The sequence below is a fragment of the Macaca fascicularis genome, chromosome 6 (assembly GCF_037993035.2).
Source record: "Macaca fascicularis isolate 582-1 chromosome 6, T2T-MFA8v1.1".
In the NCBI taxonomy this organism is placed as follows: Eukaryota; Metazoa; Chordata; class Mammalia; order Primates; family Cercopithecidae; genus Macaca; species Macaca fascicularis.
The window spans coordinates 101,736,409-101,751,684 of record NC_088380.1 but is presented as its reverse complement, the minus strand read 5'-3'; the positions used below and the strand labels follow the sequence as shown (position 1 = coordinate 101,751,684).

Sequence of the window (15,276 nt, the reverse complement as noted above, 5' to 3'; positions counted from 1 at the left end):
AGACAGTGTCTCCAAAAAAACAAACAAACAAACGAAAACCCCAGATATCCAGATAAAGGATGCAGATGTGTCCACTTTCATAAATTCTTCACCATGCTACAAGAGGGGAACTGACATTTTGGTGAATCTTTGTAAATCATCAATTTGTCTATCACACTTTTATTTCACCAGTAGCATTGACAAAGCTAAGTCCTACAATTCCGTTTGAAATTACCCTTAAAAAGAACAGACCTTTAAAACCTACTACACTCACTCTGAGGAAGAAATAAATATGAATTTTTAGCAAATAAAATGCATCATTTTAGCTTGCCTCTTTGGAAATAGTATTTTTATCTTTCAAGCTGTACTGACAAAATGTATCTTACAGTCAATGAAAAACTGAAACTCAAATAAGCGGACAAGCCTTTTCAAGATAACAAACTCAGGGAGAGGCAGTGCTGACCCCAACACAGACCTTTCTAAGTGTCACGGCATTCCATTCTATCCCTCGGGACACCCATCCTGTTCAGTAAAGCACTCAGTCACCACCTAGGAGGCACTGGCACTGCTCTTTGTCCTCCTGTGTGCCTTAAAAGCATCTTCATGTTCAGGTTCTTGCACATCCTCTCTGGGGTGGGTTTTCCTTGTTCTTTGGGACAGTTTTTCTCTCTTCACAAGTCTGAGACAATCTAGAGAGCTGAAATCATTTCTGCCTTTTCCTCTCAATATCAGTATTCCATTGGCAGACCGTCAATGTGTCTCCGAGGAATAAAAGCTCCGGCTGGAGGAACAGTTTTAATGACCTAGCTTTAATGACATTACGTTGTATTGTCCATTCATTTTAATGTCCTAAAATTTTAATAACCCTAAGGGGTCACCATTTTAGATGAAACTATACCAGGAGATTCCTCTAAGGCCAAGAGCATCCAGCTGCTCTCCTGAGAGACACTACCCCCTACCTCAGGCTGTCCTTGGGGATGAGATGATCCCGGGGCTGATACTCACTAGACCCTCCAATAGACATGGCCACAATGCGTATCCTGGGTCATCCCCAGACAGTTCTAAAATGCCAGGACTAGGAAAAGACAGGAGGGTGGCTGAGGACACAACACCCTGTAGAGTTTTCACGGGGGGACCTCAACCTAAAGACATTTTGGTAATATGTACACTTAGGAAAGATGAAAAGAAGAGAGGCACAAAGATTTTTTTTACAGTAGAGTGTTAGATGATTTATTCTCTGCTTTCCTCTCATGTAAAATGTTTGGAAACAGAAAAATAGTTTGGCCACGGTGGCTCACGCCTGTATTCCCAGAGCTTTAGGTGGCTGAGGTGGGCGATCAGTTAAGATCAGGAGTTCGAAACCAACCTAACCAACATGGCAAAACCGTGTCTCTACTAAAAATACAAAAATTAGCTGGACGTGGTGGTGGGCGCTTATAAGCCCAGCTACTTGGGAGGCTGAAGCAGGAGAATCGCTTGAACTTGGGAGTCAGAGGTTGTAGTGAACTGAGACTGTGCCATTGCACTCCAGCCTGGCGACAGGGCGAGACTCCGTCTCAACAACAACAACAACAACAACAAAATTATAAATATATATAAAATATACATTTAAAATTATTACATGTAGATAGTATTTGAAGTCATGGGACTGACTGTAGATAGAAACAAGAGAAGGCAAGGAAAGTTTTCATATTTATATTTGTATATATTATATAAAATTAATATACATAATTATAATATATAAATATATCATATAGGCTGTGCACAGTGGCTTACACCTGTAATCCCAGCAATTTGGGAGGCTGAGGTGGCAGATCACCTGAGGTCAGGAGTTCGAGACTAGACTGACCAACTTGGAGAAATCCCATCTCTACTATAGATACAAAAATTAGCCAGGCGTGGTGGTGCGTGCCTGTAATCCCAGCTACTCAGGAGATTGAAGCAGGAAAATCACTTGAACCCAGGAGGTGGAGGTTGCGGTGAGCCCAGATTGTGTCATTGCACTCCAGCCTGGGTGACAAGGGTTAAACTCCATCTCAAAATAAATAAATAAATAAATAAAACAAGAAATAGATATTTATGTCAAAATATATAATTATAATACATAAATGTGTATATATATACATTTATTATAAATTTATTAATATATGAAATATATTTATTTCTGAGACAGGGTCTGGCTCTGTCACCCAGGCTGGAGTGCAGTGACACTATCATAGCTCATTGGAGCCTTGAACAGATGGCTCAAGCGATCCTCCCACCTCAGCCTCCTGAGTGGCTAGGATTGCATGCACACACCACCATGCCTAGCTAATTTTAAAATTTTTTGTAGAGACAGGGTCTTCCTTTTTTGCCTAAGCTGGTCTTGAACTCCTGGGCTCAAGTGATCTCCCTGCTTCAGGCTTCCCATGTGTTAGACGTGGGCCACTGCATCTGGTCTAATGCATTTTTTAATTTGCAAGTTTATATTATTTAATATTTTGAAGTACCGAATGTGTTGAACAACCAACTTGCAGAATTCCCGAACAATGGACGGTCAGCTGTCATGTCCTGGTTCAAATTGTCCCAGCACACCAAGGCTAGAAACCTTTCGGCCAACTTCCACTTATGTCTCCCGGGGCAGGACAATGTCACTTGGCCAATCCCCACTAAGAGGGACTCTGGAAAGGCAAGAAACTATTCTGTTCTCTATAATGGAATGTGACCAGAGAGAAGGCAGTTGGGAGGGCCAGCAGGGCCCTCCAACCAGCAGCGTCCACCATCGACTAACTGCCCTAGAGCTACACCGTGCTGGGCATTTGGGGCACTGTTATGAGCAAGAGTTTCCATTTTTCTTCTCATGGGACCTTCATGCTAGTGGCAAGAGACAATTCTTTTTTTTTTTTTTTGAGACAGTTTTGTTCTTGTCACTCAGGCTGTAGTGCAATGGTGTAATCTCGGCTCACTGCAACCTCTGCCTCCTGGATTCAAGCAATTCTCCTGCCTCAGCCTTCTGAGTAGCTGGGATTACAGGATTGCACCACCACATCTAGCTAATTTTTGTATTTTTAGTAGAGATGGGGATTCACCATGTTGGCCAGGCTGGTCTGGAAATCCTGAGCCACTGCACCCAGTCAAAAGGGAGATTTTAAATCAATAAGTATAATTGTGATGAATGCCAGAAAGAAGAATGTGTGTGATGGGGAGGGGACCTAAGTTATTGTCTCATATTTTACCACTTTCATAGGCAATAACTAAACACTTAGAAGCTTAAAACAACACACACCTTTAAGCCAATTTTGGCAAGCTAGGAGTTGAGCTCATTTTAGCGGGTCCTGTGCTTGGGATCTCACGCTAAGCAGCTGGGCTGCATCCTCATCTGAGGCTCCACCAGGGCAGAATCCATTTCCAGGTCCGCCGAGGTTACTGGCATAATTCATTTCCTCGGACCCGCTTGGCAAGGACCCAGTTTTTTGCTTCCTTGCCTACAGGGCCCCTCCGAAGGTCCTTTCTCAGCACAGCATCTCCCTCCTGTAGCGCCTGCAGGCGGAACCTTTCTCTCTAGTGTGCGAAGGTGATGCACTGTGACAATGACATCCCATTGCTTTTGCCAGGCTCTATGGGTTAGAAGCCAGTCACCGGTTTTGCTCGTACCCAAGGTCAGGAAGACTATGCAACGGCATAGGTCATTGGGGGGTCAGTCACTTTAGGGTGTGGCTGCCACCACTGAACTTGGTGAGACTTTAAGGGTTGGTAGGAGCTGGCCAGGTACAGGGGTGAGGGTGTGTCAGGCAGGGGTGAGGGCATGGAGGGGGATGCAGAGGCCTGCACCCTGGCATGTCCTTTCACTCCCTGAGGTTTTGTTCTCCTGATCCCTGAGTACATCCCAGAACACGGTGGGGCCCTAGCAGGGGAGAGGTAGGGAAGCATGTGTTGTTCATCCAGGGACCTTGTTAGGCAAATCAGATTAGGGGCCAGGCTTTCAGTGGTGGGTGTGAGCGTGGGAGTGATGAGTGTGCAGGTGTGTGTGCGAAGAGCGATGGGGATGGGGTCAGCCCCAGCCACCATGAAGACCTGAACTGTGCATCCACCCATCCCAGCAGCCTTCCTGAGTGAGTGCCTTCAGGGCGCAGGTCCTGTTTTACACATGGAAGTGAATCAGAGTGGGACACTGCCTTGCCTTAGAGAGGTCACACTTCTTCTCCTTCTTCTTCTTCTCCTCCTTCTTCTTTTTTAAAATTTGTGACAGAGTCCCGCTCTGTTGCCCAGGCTGGAGTGCTGTGGTGTGACCTTGGCTCACTGCAACCTCTGCCTCCCAGGTTCAAGCAATTTTCCTGCCTCAGCCTCCTGGGTAGGGTAGCTGGGATGATAGGCATACATTACCATGCCTGGCTAATTGTTGTATTTTAGTTTCACCATATTGGCCCGGCTGGTCCCAGTCTCCTGGCCTCAAGCGATCTGCCCACATCAGCCTCCCAAAGTGCTGTGACTACAGGCATAAGCCACCACACCGGGCGAGAGGTCACACTTCATGCCAAGTGGGTGGCAGCCACTCAGACAGCACCCCAGCTGGCACTGGGAGTGAGGCGTGCTCAGTGTCCTAGGAAGGCAGAGGGCTGCATGAGAGGTTCCAGGAGGAAGGACTGGAGGAGGATTTGAGATTTTCACCTGAGCAGCTGGGTGGATGGAGGGGCTGTTCACTGAGAATCACAAGAATGTGGATGAGCAGGTTAGGGCACTAATAAAGCACTCTGTTTGGCCCGCGGAAAATTTGAGATGTTTCCCTGTGTCCAGCTGGGCCTTTGGGAAAGGTCAGGGCTGGGCATCTGACTGGGATGGATGTCTCTGGCAGGCAGCAGAGCATGTGGATGGTTTGTGAAGCCTGGAAAGGCATGAGATTTCTTGTGGCAGTGCCCACTGCAAATGGAAGGGCATTTGGCCTGAGTCCAGACATATACAAGTTGGGCAGAGAAGGGGGTGGGTCCCCAGGACCCACCGAGGAGCAGCTATGGAAGTACAGGGAAACCAAGGGTGTGGGGTCACATGGAGCAGGAAACTCAAATAAGATGAGGAAAGACGTTTTAAAGACGATCAGGGCTGGGACAGTGGTTCATGCCTGCAATCCCAATACTTTGGGAGGCTGAGACGAGAGGATAGCTTGAGGCCAGGAGTTTGAGACCAGCCTGGGCAACATAGGGAGACCTCATTTCTATAAATAAATAAATAAATAAATACCATTGGTACTTGGCATTTCAGGCTGGGAACAGCAAACACATGAAAGTTCTGAGGTAGGAAAGGGAAGTGATTAGCGCTTGCTCCTGGTTCCTTTATCAGACCTTAAAGAGATGCAGAGACATTTCAGGTACTCCTTGGCCGAGCTCCTTCAGGGAAGGCCTAAGTTCGTTTTTACTTCCCCTCTATTAATTTTTTTTTTTTTTTTTTTTTGGAGACAGAGTCTCATTCTGTCGCCCAGGCTGGAGCGCATGCAGTGGCACCATCTCAGCTCACTGCAACCTCCACCTCCCGGGCTCAAACGATTCTCCTGCCTCAGTCTTCCCAGTAACTGGGACCATAGGGACGCGTCACCACGATCGGCTAAGTTTTTTTATTTTTAGCAGAGATGGGGTTTCATCTTGTTGGCCAGGCTGGTTTCGAACTCCTGGCCTCAAGTGATCCACCTGCCTCCGTCCCACAAACTGCTGGGATTACAGGAGCGAGCCACCGCGCCTGGCCCTACTTCACTCCTAACGCCCACCATACGTGCTTCCAAATGTTTGCTGAATGACAAGGTGAACGAGTGAATGGGACTACGTGACTTCGGGCAGCAGGCAATCCTATTCCTTGAACCTCAGTTTCCTTTTTTGTAAAGCAAGCCTGTCTCTCGCTCTCTGCCCTAAAAGCCTGAGTTCTGGGCTTGAGATGAGCGCGTCCTGTAGGGCAGACTGCAGGTGGACGTTGAGCTGGGTCTTCTAGGAGGCCAGGATCCGGCCAGCTCTTGGGTCCGGTCCTCCCGCGGGACACCGCACGCCCAGTCCCAGCGCCGCCCCGCCCAACCTGCCTTTGTTCCCCCAGGCCCCGCCCTCTCCGCGCAGCTCGCTCCCCATTGCCCGGGGGGCGGGCCCTGGGCGCCCGGCTCCGCTGGGGGCGGGGCTGCGGGCGGCGGGCTGGGCCGTGTGCACCTGCGCGGTGTGTTTCCCGGCCGCAACCCCGCGCCAGCTGCAGCTCGTTGATCCGAGCCGGATCCTGAGCGGGGAACACGGGCTGAAGCGGCGGCGGCGGCCCCGCCCCGGGGCTCCATTGTTGAGGCTGCCGCGGCTCTGTCGGCTGCTCAGCTGCGCTCCAGTCGGCCCAGGCGCCGCGGCGAGGAGCGAGCGCTGCGAGGCGGCAGCCTGAGGTGAGAGGGCGCGACGGGCGACGGGGTCTCCGGACCGGGCGGGGGTCTCTGCCCCGCGCCTGGCGGCTCCGAGCTGGGCTCCGCAGGGTCTGAGGTTGGGATCCGGGGTCCTTGCTCCAGGGCTTTGTCTCGGCCTTGGGCGGCACCGGGGGCTTAGCGCCTGCTGCGGTACCTCGTGGGCCCGCGGGGTGTCCTGGTCGCCCTGCGGGTGAGGGCCGGTCCCTACTGCTCCCCGGCTCCCCGCGTCTGCCGCGGAGGGGACTGCATGGACCCAGGCGCTGGCTTCTGCCCGGTTCCCCGCAGCGTGGCTGGTCCCCGCGTGCAGCAGAGGGGGCCCTGCGAGGGCCCACTCGTGGGGCGGGGTCCGGGCCACCGCGAGAGGGAGACTCCGCCGCCCTCCTCGCCCTCCCTCGCAGCGAGACTGCTTCCCTAGACTCACCGAGGGGACTGCGCGGACCTTCGGACGAGGGAGTCCGTGACTCTGCGTGGGGGCTCTTTCCCGGCCCCGCATGAGGGCTTCCTGAGTGTTTTGTCACCTATATAGGTGGCTGCGTGGACCCGCGCGCGTGGGTAAATGCGAGGTCCTTTTTCAATACCGTGAATCCAAGTATTCGTGCTATTTTAAATCTGCAATTCCTTGACTCTCCAGAGGGTTTTTAGATTAATTTTTTTTCTATTACTTCCTAGCGTTTGTTGCATAGTTCAGAGTACTTGATTAAAACTTAACAGGTCTGCCTGGTACGGTGGCTCACGCCTGTAATCCGAGGACTTTGGGAGGTCTAGGCAGGCGGATCACTTGAGGTCAGGAGTTGGAGACCAACCTGGCCAACATGGTGAAACCCTGTCTCTACTAAAAATACAAAAATTAGTTGGGTGTGGTGGTGGGCGCCTGTAATCGCAGCTCCTCAGGAGGCTGAGGCAGGAGAATAGCTTGAACCCAGGAGGCGGAGGTGGCAGTGAGTGAAATGGCTGCACTGCACTCCAGCCTGGGCCATAGAGTGAGACTTCCTCTCAAAACAAAAACAAAAACAATGTACTGGGTCTACCTCTGGCTCTGGAATTTTCCTGGAAGGCCTTCTCTTCTGGGCTTCATTTTTCTCACTTTTGAGGATCGTAAACTACATAATTTCCAAGAATTTTTGCCCTACACCTTTAATTCTTTCAAGCAAATATAGCAGAGAAAAATTCTCTTCCCCGCAATGGTGTAAGGAAGTCTCTCACAGAAGGGGACACATGGGTATGGAGAAGACAGAGGGTATATATATATATATATATATGTTTTTTTTTTTTTTTTTTTTTTTTTTTTGGTGACGGAGTTTTGCTCTGTTGCCCATGCTGGAGTGCAGTGGCAGGATCTTGGCCCACTGCAAGCTCCGCCTCCTGGCTTCACTCCATTCTCCTACCTCAGCCTCCCAAGCAGCTGGGACTATAGGCGCCTGCCACCATGCCCGGCTAATTTTTTGTATTTTTAGTAGAAACAGGATTTCACTGTGCTAGGCAGGATGGTCTCCATCTCCTGACTTCGTGATCTGCCCGCCTCGGCCTTCCAGAGTGCTGGGGATTACAGGTGTGAGCCACTGCGCCTGGCCGACAGAGGATGTATTTTTGAGCTCTACATTTCAGAGTTCTTTTCTCTAGCCCTGGCCTGGGTCCCAAACAGGGAACTTAATTCACTCTATCCCGAAGTATACTCTTGCTTTGATGCCATTGGTATGTTGTCCTAGAGATTTGCTGTGGCTGCTAGGAGTGTTTCAGAGTTAAGAACTGATGCAACCTCTCTTTTGTCAGTTTATGAGTCTATAAACCATCTTGTTTCCTTAGCGTTATCTCCCTGGAACTGGAAGGTCAGAGATGAAGTTTTCTTAGATTATAAGTCTCAGTCTTTGCTATCTACCTTCGTCTGTCTCCCATGTCACCTGCTGTTTTTTTTTCCCCCTGTTTTTCGTTTTAATGTTTTTATTGGATAGGTGTCTATTATTGCAGGCTACCTCAAAACATTTTTGGATATTGACAGGATATAAGTATGAATAATATGTAAAAGATAACTTATTCTAGTTCTTTTGAGCAGAGGATTTGGTTTTGATATGTGGCCCTATTAAAGCTTTTGTTAAGCCCAAGTACTTGCTGAACTTCAGTTCCCTTACCTGTAAAATGGAGTTAGTTGTTAATAATACCTGTTCTGCCTAACTCAGGAGATTGTTTTGAGGATCAAATGAAATAATGAATGTAATGGAATTTTGTAAATTTTAAATGAAATATTGTATTACCTAAGATTTTTTTTTTTAACGCCATATTAAGAATGGAATGAATCTGGGTTTTCCTTTGAAATCCGAAATATTTAATGTATAGAGAAGTTTTAATGTGTCTGTTGGGGAGCTGCATTAGGATTGTTTTCTATCTTTAATTGGCCAGTATTTTTTTATATTTTAGCATTTTTGGGGAACATCAAAATTTGTGTTTCAGTTATCATTAATATTTTACAAAGTTATTGAATGTGCATGATTTAATCTTTAACAATCTCTTCAATTATTTACATTCCCATGTAAAAAATTCAGTAATGAACGTCCATGTAAATAACATTCCCATGCTTTAATGAAGCATAATTTCTTGACATTGCAGTTTCTAAGTGCCCTGTGTTGAGGTTGGGAAAGCTAAAGGGCAGTCAGAGGTCAAGGTCAGCAAAGCGTCACCTTTGACATTTGAAATCCAGCAGCAGATATCACAGTGAACCCCATTCCAGCATCCAGGAAGTTTCTCTGCCCTGCCTCTCCTCCGGCCACCTCAGAATCTGTGTCTGCGGTGTTGGTCCTGCTTTCCTGTCTCTCCTCTGCCTTTTCTTTCTCTTCACCAACTTCTACCGAGTGCCTCTGATGTCTCAGACAGTGGCAGTGGGATTACAAAGGCTAATAAACCCAGCCCTGGTCCTCAAAGAATTTATGTTTTCTGTGCAGATATTAAGTGACACTGTCATATATAGTGTTGACAAACATTGATACAGATTTCCTGTGAAGTGCAGAAGCACCATCCTAGAAGCAGAGATGCAGAGGCAGCACTGGTGACTCACACGTGGAGAGCTGGAGTTCTTGGTCTAGTGGGATAAACTGACCTGGACATCATTTCAGTGCAGCGGAGAGTGAGTGCTGGGATGGGCTCCCTTGGGGCATCTGGGGCTGGGTTTGTCTGGTGTTTAGTCTCCTGCCTGGTACTTAGAGTTTATCAGTAAGATGAGCATTGGGAGGCTTCTAAGTGAAAAGAAAGGCAATCACTTACCTGAAACCTAAAATTTGTAGGTGTTCTGGGCCATTTATAATTCACTGAATCTGTTTTGTCAGAACAAGTCTATCATTTATTGTTTTGGATGGAGTGTGGCCAGCCCTGCCTTGCGATGTAAGGAAATCAGGAAACGCTTGTCAGGTGTCAACACTGTGCCAGGAACTCTTCTAGGGGTTTCCACGTGAATCACTGTATTCATTTCTGTTGCTGCTTTACCACATTTCCACAAATTTAGTGGCTTAAAACAATTGAAATTGTATCATCTCACAGTTCTATGGGGCAGAAGACTGACGTGGATGTGACTGGGCAAAAATCACCATGTGGGCTGGGCTGCATTCCTCACTGGAGAATTGTTTCCAAGTGCTTTTGGCCAAATATAGTTCCTTGTGGTTGCAGGACTGAGGTGTCTGTTCCCTTGCTCTCCATCTGTTGGGAGCTGCCCTCAGCTCCTGAGGCCTCTATCTGGTCTTTGTACGTGGTCCCATCAGCTCAGGACTAGGTAGGCCAGGGACCTGGTCAGGCTCTCCCGTTCCCCTTTGTGCATTTCTCTTCTTGCACTCGGAGAAAGTTCTATTCCCTATTTTAAAATATTTTTTTGAGATGGAATCTCGCACTGTTGCCCAGGCTGGAGTGCAGTAGCATGATCTCAGCTCACTGCAACCTCTACCTCCTGGGTTCAAGTGATTCCCCTGCTTCAGCCTCCTGAGTAGCTGGGACTACAGTTGCCCGCGATGACACCCAACTAATTTTTGTATTTTTAGTAGAGATGGGTTTCACCATTTTAGCCAGGATGGTCTCCATCTCTTGATCTCGTGATCTGCCTGCCTTAGCCTTCCAAAGTGTGGAGATTACGGGTGTGAGCCACCGCGCCTGGCCAGTTCTATGCTCTTAGAGGCTCATGGGATTAGATTGGACCTCCCTGGATAGCCCAGGATACTCTTCCTAAGGCCTGTGGCCAAGCCCTTTTGCTGCACGACATAGTCACAGGTCTCGGGGGTTGGAATCTCCCACCACAGTTACGGATCCACTTACTACAGCAGCCTGGGAGGTGCTTTTTGTCACCTCTGGTTAACAGATATCAATTATTTATTTATTTATTTATTTAATTTTTTTGCAAGTTGGCAGGAACATGAAGGTCCCTTTTTTTTTTTTTTTTTTTTTTCTTTTGAGACGGAGTCTCATTCTCTTGCCCGGGCTGAAGTGCAGTGGTGCAGTCTTGGCTCACCACAACTTCCACCTCCCAGGTTCAAGCAGTTCTCCTGCCTCAGCCTCCTAAGTAGCTGGGACCACAGGCACGTGCCACCAAGCCTGGCTAATTTTTGTATTTTTAGTACAGACGGGGTTTCAGTATGTTGGCCAGGCTGGTCACAAAATCCTGACCTCGTGATCCACCCAACTTGGCCTCCCAAAGTGCTGGGATTACAGGCGTGAGCGACCACACCCAGCCATGAAGATCCTTCTTAAATGAAAAAACCGTTCCTCTGACTTGATGTGAGGCTGTTGGTGAGACTGATAGCAGTGGAGACAGGTCCATCAGAAATGGAGCTAAACTTTGTTTTCTGGAGTATTTTGATGGCCTGCCCTGATCATGTAAGTTTTGCTAAGAAGTCATTAGAGTAATTCCTCTACTGGAAGAAATACCATATGGGGAATTTGGGACCTTCCCTTTTCAAGTTTTGCACAAAGGACTCTTCATGGGCGAAAAGTACATGATTCCAGGTCCATTTCTAGAATGGAAACAGCTGCATCAACCCAACAGCGATTCACATTCCTGAGTTTGAGAGAATCTGATTGTTTCAAGGCTGAAGCCAAAAGCCCAATAAACAATGTTTGTACCTTTATTCATAGTTAGGAATTAGGTGCATCCTGTGGTCAAGCAAACAACTGATGGTGGTCACCAAGTAGTTTAAAACCAAGTAGGACCTCATTTTATCATGTGGGTGTTTTTGATTTTCTTAACTAAGTTTTTATTTTCCTGTGCAATAAATGACAAACTCTGACTTGAAATGCATTTCCTTTAATAAACCAGAATCTAGGGCCGGGCGCGGTGGTTCACGCCTGTAATCCCAGACTTTGGGAGACCGAGGAGGGTGGATCACGAGGTCAGGAGATTGAGACCATCCTGGCTATGGTGAAACCCTGCCTCTACTAAAAATACAAAAAATTAGCCGGGCATGGTGGCGGGCGCCTGTAGTCCCAGGTACTCGGGAGGCTGAGGCAGGAGAATGGCGTGAACCTGGGAGGCAGACCTTGCAGTGAGCGGAGATCACGCCACTGCACTCCAGCCTGAATGACAAAGCAAGACTGTCTCAAAAAAAAAAAAAAAAGAAAAAAAAAGAAACCAGAATGTATAGTCCTAAGGTTTTTAACCTGGCTTTCAGGACTTTATGAAGTCCCCAAAATCCTGTGCAACAATTTTGTGTATCTGCATCCATGTGTGTTTATGGGGAGATGATTTATAGCTCTCCATACTTTTTCAAAGTGGTTGGATTCCAAAAAATTTTATTATACACCACTTTGGCCTGGTGTGGTGGCTCACACCTGTAATCCCAGAACTTAGGGAGGCTGAGGCAGTAGGATCCACTGAGGTCAGCAATTTAAGACCAGCAACATAGCAAGACCTCCACCTCTACCAAAAAAAAAAAAAAAAGAGAGAAAGAATGCTGGGCATGGTGGTGCACACCTGTGGTTCTAGCTGCTCGAGAGGTTGATCACCTGATCCCAATAATTTGAGGCTGTAGTAAGTTAGAATTATACCACCGCACTCCAGCCCAGGCAACAGAGCAAGACCCTCTCTCAAACAAAAACAAAAAACCATATCACTTAATATACTATTGTTGTTGGTCAAATATCAGATTTTGTTTAAAAACTAAATACTCTTTTTTTTTTTTTTTTGAGATGGAGTCTCGCTCTGTCGCCCAGGCTGGAGTGCAGTGGCATAGTCTCAGCTCACTGCAAGCTCCGCCTCCTGGGTTCACACCATTCTCCTGCCTCAACCTCCTGAGTAGCTGGGACTACAGGCGCCTGCCAGCACGCCTGGCTAGTATTTTGTATTTTTAGTAGAGACGGGGTTTCACCGTGTTAGCCAGGATGGTCTCGATCTCCTGACCTCGTGATCCGCCCACGTTGGCTTCCCAAAGTGCTGGGATTACAGGTAAATACTCATTTTTAGCAAAGTTGTACAGGCCTACAGTTCTAAGAGTCAGAAATTAACAAGGCTTAGGACAAAACCCAGCAATCCCCCACCTTACCCTTCTCCACTCTGATCCCTGCTCCTTGGAGGTTACTGTGTTTATGTTTTAGCTCGTTCTTCTAGATTGTGTGAAAGACAGGGAGGTGTCCTACTATGGAAGACAAGGATTCAGGCTGCTTACCTTCCCCGCTCCTCCTGTTGCCCACGTTTTTCTCCCCCATCCTCTCAGTATAATTATTGTGCTAGTGAGGCCAGGCACGGTGGCTCGTGACTTATCCCAGATTTTTGGGAGGCCGAGGTGGGCAGATCACTTGAGGCCAGGAGTTGAAGGCCAGCCTGGCCAACACAGTGAAACCCCGTCTCTACTAAAAAATACAAAAATTAGTCAGTTGTAGTGTTGCACACCTGTAGTTCCAGCTACTCAGGAGGATAAGGCACAAGAATTGCTTGAACCTGAGAGGTGGAGGTTGCAGTGAGCTGAGATCGCACCATAAGCTGAGATTGCACCACTGCACTCCAACCTGGGCAACAGAGGTAGACTCTGTCTCAAAAAAAATTATTGTGATAGTGGGATACATAGTATAATAGTGTATATATTTAGTATTCTTCCTGGTTTTTGGCCCACAGCTTCTAAAACCCTTGTAATTTCCTGAGTGATAGGAACATCATTGGTTATAATATTTGGTCTTAGGTTTCAATACCTGACACAAGAGCTTCTAAGACTTTGGGAATCTCTGGGGCGATAGGAGTGTCTTTTGTATGATAATGAGATGACAGGGGGCTTCGGCCCCTAGACAGGTTCAGGATCAGGGCTGGTTGCCAGAAAGATGAGTCATGATTATAGAGTTGGACATGTCAGCCCCACACCTACCTCTGGGAGGGGAGATGAGACAGGCTGGAGATTGAGCTAGTCACGGGTAGCCAGTGACTTAATCATGTTGATGTTATTAAAACTCCATAAAACCCTCTAAATACTGGGTTTGGGGAGCTTCTGGTTTGGTGAACTCATTTGGTGCTGGGGAGGTGGCACTTCCAGGCATGGGAGCCTCGACCTCTCTGCCCCGTGGTGTGCCCTGTGCCTCTCTTGCATTTGGCTGTTCCCGTGTTCTCTTCTTTGTAATAAACCAATAAGAGTAAGTAAGTGCCAAGCACTTTGCGTCTGTCACCTCTCTTACTTTTTCAGCAACACTGTGTGGCAGATAATGTCCTCATTTTGCCGGTGACAAAATGAGACTGATGCATTGAGTAACTTGCTCAAGGTCACATAATAAGCGGAATTCAAGCTCTGACTCCGAAGCCTGTGCTTTTAACGAGCATGCTGCATACGCGGCCTCTTTATTTGTTAGGAGTTTCGGTGTCTCTAGGGCCTGACACCAAGTTGACCGTCGTGTCCTAGAGCTGTTATAAGGGAGCTTTTAGCGGCCCTGCTGAGAACAGAGCCAGCACCTCCGGATTGGCAGGGCAGGGGCTGTTCCTGCTGGGAGCTGCAGGTCACTCCCTGTAGCCCTTGGCTGATCTTGCTCATCCACTCCCTCCCTCATTCAGTAGTTCCTGAGTGCCGCCTCTGTGCGGAGGAGAAGGAGGCAGCCTTCCAGCCCAGGTGGGGCCTGCAGGTACACAAAGGGAGAGGCAGCTGTGCGCTGAGCTGGCTGTAGGCTGGGACAGTGTGGCTCCAGAGGTGGCGATAGAATGCTCTGGGACTGCAGAGAGAACACATGCTTGTGAAAGGGAGGAAGGGGCAGTCACCGCAGAGGAGGTGTACTTGAGTTGGACTTTGAGGGAGGAGTTGGATTTCCACAGTGGAACCGAGCAGCTGAGGCTTTCTCAGCAGCTGAAGATTACAGCCAGCCAGCCTCAAATGTTCAGTTTTTCCTGAATTCCCTTTTTTAAGAGAGTGCAGTAAGTTTTCAACAGAGATAAAGCAGTCACCTCCATGTCATTCATGTTCTGCAAATCCTATGTGTAGTTGTTGATGCTTAGCAGATGGGGGCAGCCTGGGCCATAAGAGAAGAGCCTGTGTGTCCACTTGTTTGGACATCAGTCAGGTGTGGCACAGGGCAGTGATCACTGCCTTCCCCTGAGGACCTCAGTTGTACTTTTATGTGGAGAGGACAAAGAAAGCTGTTGTACAGGGGGCAGGAGACATTTCAACTGCAAAGCAAGGCACAAAATACACATAGTCTGTGCCCTGCATGAGAAACCTAGCAGAACTGTGTGCTGATTCCACCCCTGCCTCCCCTTCTGAGAGCGAACCGTCCATTGTACCATGGTGGAAGGCATTTCTGAAGCCTCTGCAATCGGAGTGATCTGTTACTTGCCCATTGAGCCTTGGGGCAGCAACCAGATGGTGTGGCTGAAACACAGGCCTTGGCCAGACGTGGTTGGTCATGTTGGTTCTGCCACTGATTGTGAATTACAAAACCTTGGAGAAGTCATTGTCTTTGTGTGTGCCTCTCAT

The 15,276-nt window shown here is 48.1% G+C and overlaps 1 protein-coding gene and 1 pseudogene across 3 annotated transcripts in view; one reads left to right on the top strand and one right to left on the bottom strand.

Moving 5' to 3' along the window:
• Window positions 1–5,544: 5,544 nt before the first annotated feature.
• On the bottom strand, window positions 5,545–6,983 carry LOC102116644 (uncharacterized; annotated as a pseudogene).
• Window positions 6,204–15,276, top strand: part of LOC135971343 (SH3 domain and tetratricopeptide repeat-containing protein 1-like) — a 52,231-nt gene continuing 43,158 nt past the window's right edge. For 2 of the 3 annotated variants that reach the window (XM_073993917.1, XM_073993915.1), the window contains exon 1: window positions 6,204–6,352. The gene's annotated coding sequence lies outside the window, so the exon portion shown is untranslated. Of the gene's footprint in view, window positions 6,353–9,368; window positions 9,486–15,276 lie in introns of all 3 variants that reach the window. The other variant, XM_073993916.1, reaches the window with a different exon arrangement.